Source organism: Atractosteus spatula, chromosome 17, assembly GCF_055471065.1.
Source record: "Atractosteus spatula isolate fAtrSpa1 chromosome 17, fAtrSpa1.hap1, whole genome shotgun sequence".
Classification (NCBI taxonomy): domain Eukaryota; kingdom Metazoa; phylum Chordata; class Actinopteri; order Semionotiformes; family Lepisosteidae; genus Atractosteus; species Atractosteus spatula.
In genome coordinates this window covers 1,697,631-1,715,721 of record NC_142722.1, presented here as the reverse complement: position 1 = coordinate 1,715,721, position 18,091 = coordinate 1,697,631, and positions in this window count along the sequence as shown.

The following is an 18,091-nucleotide window of genomic DNA, read 5'->3' as shown; positions in this document are numbered from 1 at the left end:
CTCCCCTTTTTATAAAACGACACGGTTGAAAACTGTTCCAGAGCCAGTGTTGTTTCATCAGTGAAAAGTACATAATGAAATGCCTTTCCCTGTTCAATCCATTGGAAAAAAGAAAAGGAGCGTAAAGCGTCTGATGGTCATAAACGATATTAATTTAGGAACAGCATCAGAGATATTTTTTTAACTGCACTGCATCAGAGAGAATACCATAGTGCATTTTTTTTTACTCCCTGGTGGAAACGGGCTTCCATAAGAATCAGTATAGCTTCTGGGAAATACATTTTTCCTACATTAAAATTTAACTCGTTCAGAGCGCCAGCAGGAAAATTCAAATATTCTTTACTCAGCAGCTTATTAAAAACAACTCCCATGATGTTCAAACTGATTTTTTTACACAGAAGACTGTGTTCTGAATCTCTTTTTCTTGTGCTTTTATTTAATGTGGCACTGTGCACCTCTAAGAAGAGGGCAATGCTGTTAACAAGCAAATAGCATTTAAACCACAGCACCCACAATGCTGCAAGTGTTTTACACACTTAGCACACTAAGCACAGAAGAGTGACAGCTTCGTTTTTAAGCCATTTTTTTGACCATGCTTGAATATTCTTTTGTTCATATCTTCGCAAGGGAAACACACAAAGCCTTCAAACCAAGTGCATTTTAAAGACCACGACTTGTGAAAATGTTCACAGCCTCCACATAAAACTATCAGTGAGCTAATTCTCTTTTTTTAAACCTCCGTTTTTTCATCGATGTGTAGTTACGCACTAACTGGAATCCGGGGGGACGCTGTGTACACACGTTCACAACGCGAGAAATACTGCTCAATACGGCTTCTTGCGAAAAGCCCGTACAGCGTAGCTTCCAATTACCCAGACTTTAAGCATGGGAATAAAGCTTTGTTTGATTTTGGAAAGCCTTTCTTTATGTCCTGTTTTCATTCAGGTAAGGGTCAACTATATACACAATACTGCTGACAGCAGAAAAATTCATATTCTTTACTCAGCAGCTTATTAAAAACAGCTCCCATGGTGTTCAAACCGATTTTTTTACACAGAAGACTGATGCAGCTTCGTGTTGTGAATCTGTTTTTCTAAGAAAACATGTGTCCATGGGGGAAAGTGGAGTGTCTTTCATGGAAGACTCACCCCATTCTACTTTGAAAATACCTGTGAAACCAGTTTGTTTACAAACAATGTAGACACAGACTCAGTGGAGTGAAATTCGTCACAGCCAGCACACCGGGGCGGGGGGGAGAGAGAGAGATGCGAAAACCACACAGCGCCAGGCGAATACACAATATTAATGTAGGGCTTTCGGGCACACATGGATTAGCGCCCTACACGCTGCGGTACCGCTCTGTACATACAGTACAAACATGTTCTGATATTTAGAAATATAAAAAATGTAAATATACACATGGGGTTAATATACACTGGGGTTAAGGGCAGACTCAGTGGGCACTTCTGAGCCAGGCAGTTACACTGCGATTCCAAGGGCTGAGAAAACACGTTTATTTCGGGCTGAAAAACACGTTTTGAAAACTGTGCTCTTCCTGCCCTTTAAGTTACATGGGGGTGACCAAAGTTGCCAAAACGTGTTTATTTCTGCTGAAAAACACGTTTTGGCAATTTCTGCACACTGGGGTTAAGGGCTGACTCAGTGGGCTCTTCTGAGCCAGGCAGTTACACTGCGATTCCAAGGGGTGAGAAAACGCGTTTATTTCGGGCTGAAATACATGTTTTGAAAACTGTGTTGTTCCTGCCCTATAAGTTACATGGGGGTGACAAAAGTTGCCAAAACGTGTTTATTTCTGCTGAAAAACACGTTTTGGCAATTTCTGCACACTGGGGTTAAGGGCTGACTCAGTGGCCTCTTCTGAGCCAGGCAGTTAGACTGCGATTCCAAGGGCTGAGAAAACGCGTTTATTTCGGGCTGAAAAACACGTTTTGAAAAGTGTGCTGTTCCTGCCCTATAAGTTACATGGGGGTGACCAAAGTTGCCAAAACGTGTTTATTTCTGCTGAAAAACACGTTTTGACAATTTCTGCACACTGGGGTTAAGGGATGACTCAGTGGGCTCTCCTGAGCCAGGCAGTTACACTGCGATTCCAAGGGCTGAGAAAACGCGTTTATTTCGGGCAGAAAAACACGTTTTGAAAAGTGTGCTGTTCCTGCCCTATCAGTTACATGGGGGTGACCAAAGTTGCCAAAACATGTTTGTTTCTGCTGAAAAACACGTTTTGACAACTTCTGCACACTGGGGTTAAGGCCTGACTCAGTGGGCTTCTCTGAGCCAGGCAGTTACACTGCGATTCCAAGGGCTGAGAAAACGCATTTATTTCGGGCTGAAAAACACGTTTTGAAAACTGTGCTGTTCCTGCCCTATAAGCTACAGGGGGTAACCAAAGTTGCCAAAACGTGTTTATTTCTGCTGAAAAACACGTTTTGACAATTTCTCCACACTGGGCTTAAGGGCTGACTCAGTGGGCTCTTCTGAGCCAGGCAGTTACACTGCGAGTCCAAGGGTTGAGAAATCGCGTTTATTTCAGGCAGAAAAACACGTTTTGAAAAGTGTGCTGTTCCTGCCCTATAAGTTACATGGGGGTGACCAAAGTTGCCAAAACGTGTTTATTTCTGCTGAAAAACACGTTTTGACAATTTCTGCACACTGGGGTTAAGGGATGACTCAGTGGGCTCTCCTGAGCCAGGCAGTTACACTGCGATTCCAAGGGCTGAGAAAACGCGTTTATTTCGGGCAGAAAAACACGTTTTGAAAAGTGTGCTGTTCCTGCCCTATAAGTTACATGGGGGTGACCAAAGTTGCCAAAACGTGTTTATTTCTGCTGAAAAACACGTTTTGACAATTTCTGCACACTGGGGTTAAGGGCTGACTCAGTGGGCTCTTCTGAGCCAGGCAGTTACACTGCGATTCCAAGGGTTGAGAAATCGCGTTTATTTCAGGCAGAAAAACACGTTTTGAAAAGTGTGCTGTTCCTGCCCTATAAGTTACAGGGGGTGACCAAAGTTGCCAAAACGTGTTTATTTCTGCTGAAAAACAGGTTTTGACAATTTCTGCACACTGGGGTTAAGGGCTGACTCAGTGGGCTCTTCTGAGCCAGGCAGTTATACTGCGATTCCAAGGGCTGAGGAAACGCGTTTATTTCGGGCTGAAAAACACGTTTTGAAAACTGTGCTGTTCCTGCCCTATAATTTACATGGGGGTGACCAAAGCTGCCAAAACGTGTTTATTTCTACTGAAAAACAGGTTTTGACAATTTCTGCACACTAGGGTTAAGGGCTGACTCAGTGGGCTCTTCTGAGCCAGGCAGTTACACTGTGATTCCAAGGGTTGAGAAAACGCTTTTATTTCGGGCTGAAAAACACGTTTTGAAAAGTGTGCTGTTCCTGCCCTATAATTTACATGGGGGTGACCAAAGTTGCCAAAACGTGTTTGTTTCTGCTGAAAAACACGTTTTGACAATTTCTGCACACTGGGGTTAAGGGCTGACTCAGTGGGCTCTTCTGAGCCAGGCAGTTACACTGCGATTCCAAGGGCTGAGAAAACGCGTTTATTTCGTGCTGAAAAACATGTTTTGAAAACTGTGCTGTTCCTGCCCTATAAGTTACATGGGGGTGACCAAAGTTGTCAAAACGTGTTAATTTCTGCTGAAAAACACGTTTTGACAATTTCTGCACACTGGGGTTAAGGGCTGACTCAGTGGGCTCTTCTGAGGCAGGCAGTTACACTGCGATTCCAAGGGTTGAGAAAACGCGTTTATTTCAGGCTGAAAAACACGTTTTGAAAAGTGTGCTGTTCCTAATTATAAGTTACATGGGGGTGACCAAAGTTGCCAAAACGTGTTTATTTCTGCTGAAAAACACGTTTTGACAATTTATGCACACTGGGGTTAAGGGCTGACTCAGTGGGCTCTTCTGAGCCAGGCAGTTACACTGCGATTCCAAGGGTTGAGAAATCGCGTTTATTTCAGGCAGAAAAACTCGTTTTGAAAAGTGTGCTGTTCCTGCCCTATAAGTTACAGGGGGTGACCAAAGTTGCCAAAACGTGTTTATTTCTGCTGAAAAACACGTTTTGGCAATTTCTGCACACTGGGGTTAAGGGCTGACTCAGTGGCCTCTTCTGAGCAAGGCAGTTACACTGCGGTTCCAAGGGCTGAGAAAAAGCATTTATTTCAGGCTGAAAAACACGTTTTGAAAAGTGTGCTGTTCCTGCCCTATAAGCTACATGGGGGTGACCAAAGTTGCCAAAACGTGTTTATTTCTGCTGAAAAACACGTTTTGACAATTTCTGCACACTGGGGTTAAGGGCTGACTCAGTGGGCTCTTCTGAGCCAGGCAGTTACACTGCGATTCCAAGGGCTGAGAAAACGCGTTTATTTCGGGCTGAAAAACACGTTTTGAAAAGTGTGCTGTTCCTGCCCTATAAGTTACATGGGGGTGACCAAAGTTGCCAAAACGTGTTTATTTCTGCTGAAAAACACGTTTTGACAATTTCTGCACACTGGGGTTAAGGGATGACTCAGTGGGCTCTCCTGAGCCAGGCAGTTACACTGCGATTCCAAGGGCTGAGAAAACGCGTTTATTTCGGGCAGAAAAACACGTTTTGAAAAGTGTGCTGTTCCTGCCCTATCAGTTACATGGGGGTGACCAAAGTTGCCAAAACGTGTTTATTTCTGCTGAAAAACACGTTTTGACAATTTCTGCACACTGGGGTTAAGGGCTGACTCAGTGGGCTCTTCTGAGCCAGGCAGTTACACTGAGATTCCAAGGGCTGAGAAAACGCGTTTATTTCGGGCTGAAAAACACGTTTTGAAAACTGTGCTGTTCCTGCCCTATAATTTACATGGGGGTGACCAAAGTTGCCAAAACGTGTTTGTTTCTGCTGAAAAACACGTTTTGACAACTTCTGCACACTGGGGTTAAGGCCTGACTCAGTGGGCTTCTCTGAGCCAGGCAGTTACACTGCGATTCCAAGGGCTGAGAAAACGCATTTATTTCGGGCTGAAAAACACGTTTTGAAAACTGTGCTGTTCCTGCCCTATAAGCTACAGGGGGTAACCAAAGTTGCCAAAACGTGTTTATTTCTGCTGAAAAACAGGTTTTGACAATTTCTGCACACTAGGGTTAAGGGCTGACTCAGTGGGCTCTTCTGAGCCAGGCAGTTACACTGTGATTCCAAGGGTTGAGAAAACGCTTTTATTTCGGGCTGAAAAACACGTTTTGAAAAGTGTGCTGTTCCTGCCCTATAATTTACATGGGGGTGACCAAAGTTGCCAAAACGTGTTTGTTTCTGCTGAAAAACACGTTTTGACAATTTCTGCACACTGGGGTTAAGGGCTGACTCAGTGGGCTCTTCTGAGCCAGGCAGTTACACTGCGATTCCAAGGGCTGAGAAAACGCGTTTATTTCGTGCTGAAAAACATGTTTTGAAAACTGTGCTGTTCCTGCCCTATAAGTTACATGGGGGTGATCAAAGTTGTCAAAACGTGTTAATTTCTGCTGAAAAACACGTTTTGACAATTTCTGCACACTGGGGTTAAGGGCTGACTCAGTGGGCTCTTCTGAGGCAGGCAGTTACACTGCGATTCCAAGGGTTGAGAAAACGCGTTTATTTCAGGCTGAAAAACACGTTTTGAAAAGTGTGCTGTTCCTAATTATAAGTTACATGGGGGTGACCAAAGTTGCCAAAACGTGTTTATTTCTGCTGAAAAACACGTTTTGACAATTTATGTACACTGGGGTTAAGGGCTGACTCAGTGGGCTCTTCTGAGCCAGGCAGTTACACTGCGATTCCAAGGGTTGAGAAATCGCGTTTATTTCAGGCAGAAAAACTCGTTTTGAAAAGTGTGCTGTTCCTGCCCTATAAGTTACAGGGGGTGACCAAAGTTGCCAAAACGTGTTTATTTCTGCTGAAAAACACGTTTTGGCAATTTCTGCACACCGGGGTTAAGGGCTGACTCAGTGGCCTCTTCTGAGCAAGGCAGTTACACTGCGGTTCCAAGGGCTGAGAAAAAGCGTTTATTTCAGGCTGAAAAACACGTTTTGAAAAGTGTGCTGTTCCTGCCCTATAAGCTACATGGGGGTGACCAAAGTTGCCAAAACGTGTTTATTTCTGCTGAAAAACACGTTTTGACAATTTCTGCACACTGGGGTTAAGGGCTGACTCAGTGGGCTCTTCTGAGCCAGGCAGTTACACTGCGATTCCAAGGGCTGAGAAAACGCGTTTATTTCGGGCTGAAAAACAAGTTTTGAAAACTGTGCTGTTCCTGCCCTATAATTTACATGGGGGTGACCAAAGCTGCCAAAACATGTTTATTTCTACTGAAAAACAGGTTTTGACAATTTCTGCACACTAGGGTTAAGGGCTGACTCAGTGGGCTCTTTTGAGCCAGGCAGTTACACTGTGATTCCAAGGGCTGAGAAAACGTGTTTATTTCGGGCTGAAAAACACGTTTTGAAAACTGTGCTGTTCCTGCCCAATAAGTTACATGGGGGTGACCAAAGTTGCCAAAACGTGTTTATTTCTGCTGAAAAACACGTTTTGACAATTTCTGCACTGGGGTTAAGGGCTGACTCAGTGGGCTCTTCTGAGCCAGGCAGTTACACTGCGATTCCAAGGGTTGAGAAAACGCGTTTATTTCAGGCTGTAAAACACGTTTTGAAAAGTGTGCTGTTCCTAATTATAAGTTACATGGCGGTGACCAAAGTTGCCAAAACGTGTTTATTTCTGCTGAAAAACACGTTTTGACAATTAATGCACACTGGGGTTAAGGGCTGACTCAGTGGGCTCTTCTGAGCCAGGCAGTTACACTGCGATTCCAAGGGCTGAGAAATCGCGTTTATTTCAGGCAGAAAAACACGTTTTGAAAAGTGTGCTGTTCCTGCCCTATAATTTACATGGGGGTGACCAAAGCTGCCAAAACGTGTTTATTTCTACTGAAAAACAGATTTTGACAATTTCTGCAAACTAGGGATAAGGGCTGACTCAGTGGGCTCTTCTGAGCCAGGCAGTTACACTGCGATTCCATGGGCTGAGAAAACTCGTTTATTTCGGGCTGAAAAACACGTTTTGAAAACTGTGCTGTTCCTGCACAATAAGTTACATGGGGGTGACTAAAGTTGCCAAAACGTGTTTATTTCTGCTGAAAAACACGTTTTGGCAATTTCTGCACACTGGGGTTAAGGGCTGACTCAGTGGGCTCTTCTGAGCCATGCAGTTACACTGCGAATCCAAGGGCTGAGAAAACGCGTTCATTTCAGGCTGAAAAACACGTTTTGAAAACTGTGCTGTTCCTGCCCAATAAGTTACATGGGGGTGACCAAAGTTACCAAAACGTGTTTATTTCTGCTGAAAAACACGTTTTGACAATTTCTGCACACTGGGGTTAAGGGCTGACTCAGTGGGCTCTTCTGAGCCATGCAGTTACACTGCGATTCCAAGGGCTGAGAAAACGCTTTTATTTCGGGCTGAAAAACACGTTTTGAAAAGTGTGCTGTTCCTGCCCTATAAGTTACATGGGGGTGACCAAAGTTGCCAAAACGTGTTTATTTCTTCTGAAACACACGTTTTGACAATTTCTGCACACTGGGGTTAAGGGCTGACTCAGTGGGCTCTTCTGAGGCAGGCAGTTACACTGCGATTCCAAGGGTTGAGAAAACGCATTTATTTCAGTCTGAAAAACACGTTTTGAAAAGTGTGCTGTTCCTGCCCTATAAGTTACATGGGGGTGACCAAAGTTGCCAAAACGTGTTTATTTCTACTGAAAAACAGGTTTTGACAATTTCTGCACACTAGGGTTAAGGGCTGACTCAGTGGGCTCTTTTGAGCCAGGCAGTTACACTGTGATTCCAAGGGCTGAGGAAACGCGTTTATTTCGGGCTGAAAAATAAGTTTTGAAAACTGTGCTGTTCCTGCCCTATAATTTACATGGGGGTGACCAAAGCTGCCAAAACGTGTTTATTTCTACTGAAAAACAGATTTTGACAATTTCTGCAAACTAGGGATAAGGGCTGACTCAGTGGGCTCTTCTGAGCCAGGCAGTTACACTGCGATTCCATGGGCTGAGAAAACTCGTTTATTTCAGGCTGAAAAACACGTTTTGAAAAGTGTGCTGTTCCTGCCCTATAAGTTACATGGGGGTGACCAAAGTTGCCAAAACGTGTTTATTTCTGCTGAAACACATGTTTTGACAATTTCTGCACACTGGGGTTAAGGGCTGACTCAGTGGGCTCTTCTGAGGCAGGCAGTTACACTGCGATTCCAAGGGTTGAGAAAACGCATTTATTTCAGTCTGAAAAACACGTTTTGAAAAGTGTGCTGTTCCTGCCCTATAAGTTACATTGGGGTGACCAAAGTTGCCAAAACGTGTTTATTTCTGCTGAAAAACACGTTTTGGCAATTTCTGCACACTGGGGTTAAGGACTGACTCAGTGGCCTCTTCTGAGCCAGGCAGTTACACTGCGGTTCCAAGGGCTGAGAAAAAGCGTTTATTTCAGGCTGAAAAACACGTTTTGAAAAGTGTGCTGTTCCTGCCCTATAAGCTACATGGGGGTGACCAAAGTTGCCAAAACGTGTTTATTTCTGCTGAAAAACACGTTTTGACAATTTCTGCACACTGGGGTTAAGGGCTGACTCAGTGGGCTCTTCTGAGCCAGGCAGTTACACTGCGATTCCAAGGGCTGAGAAAACGCGTTTATTTCGGGCTGAAAAACACGTTTTGAAAACTGCTGTTCCTGACCTATAATTTACATGGGGGTGACCAAAGCTGCCAAAACGTGTTTATTTCTACTGAAAAACAGGTTTTGACAATTTCTGCACACTGGGGTTAAGGGCTGACTCAGTGGGCTCTTCTGAGCCAGGCAGTTACACTGCGATTCCAAGGGCTGAGAAAACGCGTTTATTTCGGGCTGAAAAACACGTTTTGAAAACTGTGCTGTTCCTGCCCTATAATTTACATGGGGGTGACCAAAGCTGCCAAAACGTGTTTATTTCTACTGAAAAACAGGTTTTGACAATTTCTGCACACTAGGGTTAAGGGCTGACTCAGTGGGCTCTTCTGAGCCAGGCAGTTACACTGCGATTCCAAGGGCTGAGAAAACGCGTTTATTTTGGGCTGAAAAACACGTTTTGAAAACTGTGCTGTTCCTGCCCAATAAGTTACATGGGGGTGACCAAAGTTGCCACAACGTGTTTATTTCTGCTGAAACACACGTTTTGACAATTTCTGCACACTGGGGTTAAGGGCTGACTCAGTGGGCTCTTCTGAGCCATGCAGTTACACTGCGAATCCAAGGGCTGAGAAAACGCGTTCATTTCAGGCTGAAAAACACGTTTTGAAAACTGTGCTGTTCCTGCCCAATAAGTTACATGGGGGTGACCAAAGTTACCAAAACGTGTTTATTTCTGCTGAAAAACACGTTTTGACAATTTCTGCACACTGGGGTTAAGGGCTGACTCAGTGGGCTCTTCTGAGCCATGCAGTTACACTGCGATTCCAAGGGCTGAGAAAACGCTTTTATTTCGGGCTGAAAAACACGTTTTGAAAAGTGTGCTGTTCCTGCCCTATAAGTTACATGGGGGTGACCAAAGTTGCCAAAACGTGTTTATTTCTTCTGAAACACACGTTTTGACAATTTCTGCACACTGGGGTTAAGGGCTGACTCAGTGGGCTCTTCTGAGGCAGGCAGTTACACTGCGATTCCAAGGGTTGAGAAAACGCATTTATTTCAGTCTGAAAAACACGTTTTGAAAAGTGTGCTGTTCCTGCCCTATAAGTTACATGGGGGTGACCAAAGTTGCCAAAACGTGTTTATTTCTACTGAAAAACAGGTTTTGACAATTTCTGCACACTAGGGTTAAGGGCTGACTCAGTGGGCTCTTTTGAGCCAGGCAGTTACACTGTGATTCCAAGGGCTGAGGAAACGCGTTTATTTCGGGCTGAAAAATAAGTTTTGAAAACTGTGCTGTTCCTGCCCTATAATTTACATGGGGGTGACCAAAGCTGCCAAAACGTGTTTATTTCTACTGAAAAACAGATTTTGACAATTTCTGCAAACTAGGGATAAGGGCTGACTCAGTGGGCTCTTCTGAGCCAGGCAGTTACACTGCGATTCCATGGGCTGAGAAAACTCGTTTATTTCAGTCTGAAAAACACGTTTTGAAAAGTGTGCTGTTCCTGCCCTATAAGTTACATGGGGGTGACCAAAGTTGCCAAAACGTGTTTATTTCTGCTGAAACACATGTTTTGACAATTTCTGCACACTGGGGTTAAGGGCTGACTCAGTGGGCTCTTCTGAGGCAGGCAGTTACACTGCGATTCCAAGGGTTGAGAAAACGCATTTATTTCAGTCTGAAAAACACGTTTTGAAAAGTGTGCTGTTCCTGCCCTATAAGTTACATTGGGGTGACCAAAGTTGCCAAAACGTGTTTATTTCTGCTGAAAAACACGTTTTGGCAATTTCTGCACACTGGGGTTAAGGGCTGACTCAGTGGCCTCTTCTGAGCCAGGCAGTTACACTGCGGTTCCAAGGGCTGAGAAAAAGCGTTTATTTCAGGCTGAAAAACACGTTTTGAAAAGTGTGCTGTTCCTGCCCTATAAGCTACATGGGGGTGACCAAAGTTGCCAAAACGTGTTTATTTCTGCTGAAAAACACGTTTTGACAATTTCTGCACACTGGGGTTAAGGGCTGACTCAGTGGGCTCTTCTGAGCCAGGCAGTTACACTGAGATTCCAAGGGCTGAGAAAACGCGTTTATTTCGGGCTGAAAAACACGTTTTGAAAACTGTGCTGTTCCTGACCTATAATTTACATGGGGGTGACCAAAGCTGCCAAAACGTGTTTATTTCTACTGAAAAACAGGTTTTGACAATTTCTGCACACTGGGGTTAAGGGCTGACTCAGTGGGCTCTTCTGAGCCAGGCAGTTACACTGCGATTCCAAGGGCTGAGAAAACGCGTTTATTTCGGGCTGAAAAACACGTTTTGAAAACTGTGCTGTTCCTGCCCTATAAGTTACATGGGGGTGACCAAAGTTGTCAAAACGTGTTTATTTCTGCTGAAAAACACGTTTTGACAATTTCTGCACACTGGGGTTAAGGGCTGACTCAGTGGGCTCTTCTGAGCCAGGCAGTTACACTGCGATTCCAAGGGCTGAGAAAACTCGTTTATTTCGGGCTGAAAAACACGTTTTGAAAACTGTGCTGTTCCTGCCCTATAATTTACATGGGGGTGACCAAAGCTGCCAAAACGTGTTTATTTCTACTGAAAAACAGGTTTTGACAATTTCTGCACACTAGGGTTAAGGGCTGACTCAGTGGGCTCTTCTGAGCCAGGCAGTTACACTGCGATTCCAAGGGCTGAGAAAACGCGTTTATTTTGGGCTGAAAAACACGTTTTGAAAACTGTGCTGTTCCTGCCCAATAAGTTACATGGGGGTGACCAAAGTTGCCACAACGTGTTTATTTCTGCTGAAACACACGTTTTGACAATTTCTGCACACTGGGGTTAAGGGCTGACTCAGTGGGCTCTTCTGAGGCAGGCAGTTACACTGCGATTCCAAGGGCTGAGAAAACGCGTTTATTTCGGGCTGAAAAACACGTTTTGAAAACTGTGCTGTTCCTGCCCTATAATTTACATGGGGGTGACCAAAGTTGCCAAAACGTGTTTGTTTCTGCTGAAAAATACGTTTTGACAATTTCTGCACACTGGGGTTAAGTTCTGACTCAGTGGGCTCTTCTGAGCCAGGCAGTTACACTGCGATTCCAAGGGCTGAGAAAACGCGTTTATTTCGTGCTGAAAAACATGTTTTGAAAACTGTGCTGTTCCTGCCCTATAAGTTACATGGGGGTGACCAAAGTTGTCAAAACGTGTTAATTTCTGCTGAAAAACACGTTTTGACAATTTCTGCACACTGGGGTTAAGGGCTGACTCAGTGGGCTCTTCTGAGCCAGGCAGTTACACTGCGATTCCAAGGGCTGAGAAAACGCGTTTATTTCGGGCTGAAAAACATGTTTTGAAAACTGTGCTGTTCCTGCCCTATAAGTTACATGGGGGTGACCAAAGTTGTCAAAACGTGTTAATTTCTGCTGAAAAACACGTTTTGACAATTTCTGCACACTGGGGTTAAGGGCTGACTCAGTGGGCTCTTCTGAGGCAGGCAGTTACACTGCGATTCCAAGGGTTGAGAAAACGCGTTTATTTCAGGCTGAAAAACACGTTTTGAAAAGTGTGCTGTTCCTAATTATAAGTTACATGGGGGTGACCAAAGTTGCCAAAACGTGTTTATTTCTGCTGAAAAACACGTTTTGACAATTTATGCACACTGGGGTTAAGGGCTGACTCAGTGGGCTCTTCTGAGCCAGGCAGTTACACTGCGATTCCAAGGGTTGAGAAATCGCGTTTATTTCAGGCAGAAAAACTCGTTTTGAAAAGTGTGCTGTTCCTGCCCTATAAGTTACAGGGGGTGACCAAAGTTGCCAAAACGTGTTTATTTCTGCTGAAAAACACGTTTTGGCAATTTCTGCACACTGGGGTTAAGGGCTGACTCAGTGGCCTCTTCTGAGCCTGGCAGTTACACTGCGGTTCCAAGGGCTGAGAAAAAGCGTTTATTTCAGGCTGAAAAACACGTTTTGAAAACTGTGCTGTTCCTGCCCTATAATTTACATGGGGGTGACCATAGTTGCCAAAACGTGTTTATTTCTACTGAAAAACAGGTTTTGACAATTTCTGCACACTAGGGTTAAGGGCTGACTCAGTGGGCTCTTTTGAGCCAGGCAGTTACACTGTGATTCCAAGGGCTGAGGAAACGCGTTCATTTCGGGCTGAAAAATAAGTTTTGAAAACTGTGCTGTTCCTGCCCTATAATTTACATGGGGGTGACCAAAGCTGCCAAAACGTGTTTATTTCTACTGAAAAACAGATTTTGACAATTTCTGCAAACTAGGGATAAGGGCTGACTCAGTGGGCTCTTCTGAGCCAGGCAGTTACACTGCGATTCCATGGGCTGAGAAAACTCGTTTATTTCAGTCTGAAAAACACGTTTTGAAAAGTGTGCTGTTCCTGCCCTATAAGTTACATGGGGGTGACCAAAGTTGCCAAAACGTGTTTATTTCTGCTGAAACACACGTTTTGACAATTTCTGCACACTGGGGTTAAGGGCTGACTCAGTGGGCTCTTCTGAGGCAGGCAGTTACACTGCGATTCCAAGGGTTGAGAAAACGCATTTATTTCAGTCTGAAAAACACGTTTTGAAAAGTGTGCTGTTCCTGCCTTATAAGTTACATGGGGGTGACCAAAGTTGCCAAAACGTGTTTATTTCTGCTGAAAAACACGTTTTGGCAATTTCTGCACACTGGGGTTAAGGGCTGACTCAGTGGCCTCTTCTGAGCCAGGCAGTTACACTGCGGTTCCAAGGGCTGAGAAAATGCGTTTATTTCAGGCTGAAAAACACGTTTTGAAAAGTGTGCTGTTCCTGCCCTATAAGCTACATGGGGGTGACCAAAGTTGCCAAAACGTGTTTATTTCTGCTGAAAAACACGTTTTGACAATTTCTGCACACTGGGGTTAAGGGCTGACTCAGTGGGCTCCTCTGAGCCAGGCAGTTACACTGCGATTCCAAGGGCTGAGAAAACGCGTTTATTTCGTGCTGAAAAACACGTTTTGAAAACTGTGCTGTTCCTGCCCTATAATTTACATGGGGGTGACCAAAGCTGCCAAAACGTGTTTATTTCTACTGAAAAACAGGTTTTGACAATTTCTGCACACTAGGGTTAAGGGCTGACTCAGTGGGCTCTTCTGAGCCAGGCAGTTACACTGCGATTCCAAGGGCTGAGAAAACGCGTTTATTTCGGGCTGAAAAACACGTTTTGATATCTGTGCTGTTCCTGCCCTATAATTTACATGGGGGTGACCAAAGTTGCCAAAACGTGTTTGTTTCTGCTGAAAAACACGTTTTGACAATTTCTGCACACTGGGGTTAAGGGCTGACTCAGTGGGCTCTTCTGAGCCAGGCAGTTACACTGCGATTCCAAGGGCTGAGAAAACGCGTTTATTTCGTGCTGAAAAACACGTTTTGAAAACTGTGCTGTTCCTGCCCAATAAGTTACATGGGGGTGACCAAAGTTGCCACAACGTGTTTATTTCTGCTGAAACACACGTTTTGACAATTTCTGCACACTGGGGTTAAGGGCTGACTCAGTGGGCTCTTCTGAGCCAGGCAGTTACACTGCGATTCCAAGGGTTGAGAAAACGCGTTTATTTCGTGCTGAAAAACACGTTTTGAAAACTGTGCTGTTCCTGCCGTATAAGTTACATGGGGGTGACCAAAGTTGTCAAAACGTGTTTATTTCTGCTGAAAAACAGGTTTTGACAATTTCTGCACACTAGGGTTAAGGGCTGACTCAGTGGGCTCTTCTGAGCCAGGCAGTTACACTGCGATTCCAAGGGCTGAGAAAACGCGTTTATTTTGGGCTGAAAAACACGTTTTGAAAACTGTGCTGTTCCTGCCCAATAAGTTACATGGGGGTGACCAAAGTTGCCACAACGTGTTTATTTCTGCTGAAACACACGTTTTGACAATTTCTGCACACTGGGGTTAAGGGCTGACTCAGTGGGCTCTTCTGAGGCAGGCAGTTACACTGCGATTCCAAGGGCTGAGAAAACGCGTTTATTTCGGGCTGAAAAACCCGTTTTGAAAACTGTGCTGTTCCTGCCCTATAATTTACATGGGGGTGACCAAAGTTGCCAAAACGTGTTTGTTTCTGCTGAAAAACACGTTTTGACAATTTCTGCACACTGGGGTTAAGGGCTGACTCAGTGGGCTCCTCTGAGCCAGGCAGTTACACTGCGATTCCAAGGGCTGAGAAAACGCGTTTATTTCGTGCTGAAAAACATGTTTTGAAAACTGTGCTGTTCCTGCCCTATAAGTTACATGGGGGTGACCAAAGTTGTCAAAATGTGTTAATTTCTGCTGAAAAACACGTTTTGACAATTTCTGCACACTGGGGTTAAGGGCTGACTCAGTGGGCTCTTCTGAGGCAGGCAGTTACACTGCGATTCCAAGGGTTGAGAAAACGCGTTTATTTCAGGCTGAAAAACACGTTTTGAAAAGTGTGCTGTTCCTAATTATAAGTTACATGGGGGTGACCAAAGTTGCCAAAACGTGTTTATTTCTGCTGAAAAACACGTTTTGACAATTTATGCACACTGGGGTTAAGGGCTGACTCAGTGGGCTCTTCTGAGCCAGGCAGTTACACTGCGATTCCAAGGGTTGAGAAATCGCGTTTATTTCAGGCAGAAAAACTCGTTTTGAAAAGTGTGCTGTTCCTGCCCTATAAGTTACAGGGGGTGACCAAAGTTGCCAAAACGTGTTTATTTCTGCTGAAAAACACGTTTTGGCAATTTCTGCACACTGGGGTTAAGGGCTGACTCATTGGCCTCTTCTGAGCAAGGCAGTTACACTGCGGTTCCAAGGGCTGAGAAAAAGCGTTTATTTCAGGCTGAAAAACACGTTTTGAAAAGTGTGCTGTTCCTGCCCTATAAGCTACATGGGGGTGACCAAAGTTGCCAAAACGTGTTTATTTCTGCTGAAAAACACGTTTTGACAATTTCTGCACACTGGGGTTAAGGGCTGACTCAGTGGGCTCTTCTGAGCCAGGCAGTTACACTGCGATTCCAAGGGCTGAGAAAACGCGTTTATTTCGGGCTGAAAAACACGTTTTGAAAACTGTGCTGTTCCTGCCCTATAATTTACATGGGGGTGACCAAAGCTGCCAAAACATGTTTATTTCTACTGAAAAACAGGTTTTGACAATTTCTGCACACTAGGGTTAAGGGCTGACTCAGTGGGCTCTTTTGAGCCAGGCAGTTACACTGTGATTCCAAGGGCTGAGAAAACGTGTTTATTTCGGGCTGAAAAACACGTTTTGAAAACTGTGCTGTTCCTGCCCAATAAGTTACATGGGGGTGACCAAAGTTGCCAAAACGTGTTTATTTCTGCTGAAAAACACGTTTTGACAATTTCTGCACTGGGGTTAAGGGCTGACTCAGTGGGCTCTTCTGAGCCAGGCAGTTACACTGCGATTCCAAGGGTTGAGAAAACGCGTTCATTTCGGGCTAAAAAACACGTTTTGAAAAGTGTGCTGTTCCTGCCGCATAAGTTACATGGGGGTTCCAAAGGTGCCAAAACGTGTTTACTTCTGCTGAAAAACACGTTTTGACAACATCTGCACACTGGGGTTAAGGACTGACTCAGTGGGCTCTTCTGAGCCAGGCAGTTACACTGGGATTCAAAAGTTTGAAGAAACACGTTTATTTCTGCTAAAAAACATGTTTTGAAAAGTGTGCTGTTCCTGCCCCATAAGTTACATGGGGGTGACCAAAGTTGCCAAAACGTGTTTATTTCTGCCGAAAAACACGTTTTGACAACTTCTGCACACTGGGGTTAAGGGCTGTCTCAGTGTGCTCTTCTTAGCCAGGCATTTACACTTGGATTCCAAAGTTTGAAAAAAGGCGTTTAATTCGGCTGAAAAACACGTTTTGAAAAGTGTGTTGTTCCTGCCACATAAGTTACATGGGGGTTACCAAAGTTGCCAAAACGTATTTATTTCTGCTGAAAAACACATTTTGACAACATCTGCAAACTGGGGTTAAGGGCTGACTCAGTGCGCTCTTCTGAGCCAGGCAGTTACACTGGGATTCCAAAGTTTGAAAAAATGCGATTATTTAGATGAAAAACACGTTTTGAAAAGTGTGCTGTTCATGCCCCATAAGTTACATGGGGGTGACCAAAGTTGCCAAAATGTGTTTATTTCTGCCGAAAAGCACGTTTTGACAATTTCTGCACACTGGGGTTAAGGGCTGACTCAGTGGGTTCTTCTGAGCCAGGCAGTTACACTGCGATTCCAAGGGCTGAGAAAACGCGTTCATTTCTGGCTGAAAAACACGTTTTGAAAAGTGTGCTGTTCCTGCCCTATAAGTTACATAGGGGTGACCAAAGTCGCCAAAACGTGTTTATTTCTGCTGAAAAACACGTTTTGACAATTTCTGCACACTGGGGTTAAGGGCTGACTCAGTGGGCTCTTCTGAGCCAGGCAGTTACACTGGGATTCAAAAGTTTGAAGAAACACGTTTATTGCGGCTAAAAACACGTTTTAAAAAGTGTGCTGTTCCTGCCCCATAAGTTACATGGGGGTGACCAAAGTTGCCAAAACGTGTTTATTTCTGCCGAAAAACACGTTTTGACAATTTCTGCAGACTGGGTTTAAGGGCTGACTTAGTGTGCTCTTCTTAGCCAGGCAGCTACACTGGGATTCCAAAGTTTAAAAAACGCGTTTATTTAGATGAAAAACACGTTTTCAAAAGAGTGCTGTTCTTGCCCCATAAGTTACATGGGGGTGACCAATGTTGCCAAAACGTGTTTATTTCTGCCGAAAAAACACGTTTTGACAACTTCTGCACACTGGGGTTAAGGGCTGACTCAGTTTGCTTTTCTAATCCAGGCAGTTACACTGGGATTCCAAAGTTTGAAAAAACGCGTTTATTTCGGACGAAAAACACGTTTTGAAAAGCGTGCTGTTCCTGCCACATAAGTTACATGGGGGTGACCAAGTTGCCAAAACGTGTTTACTTCTGCTGAAAAACACGTTTTGACAACTTCTGCACACTGGGGTTAAGAGATGACTCAGTGGGCTCTTCTGAGCCAGCAGTTACACTGGGATTCCAAAGGCTGAGAAAACGCGTTTATTGCGGGCTGAAAAACACGTTTTGAAAAGTGTGCTGTTCCTGCCCCATAAGTTACATGGGGGTGACCAAAGTTGCCAAAACGTGTTTATTTCTGCTGAAAAACACGTTTTGACAACTTCTGCACACTGGGGTTAAGGGCTGACTTTGTGGGCTCTTCTGAGCCAGGTAGTTACACTGGGATTCCAAAAGCTGAGAAAACGCGTTTATTTCGGGCTGAAAAACACGTTTTGAAAACTGTGCTGTTCCTGCCCTATAAGTAACATAGGGGTGACCAAAGTTGCCAAAACGTGTTTATTTCAGCCGAAAAACACATTTTGACAACTTCTGCACA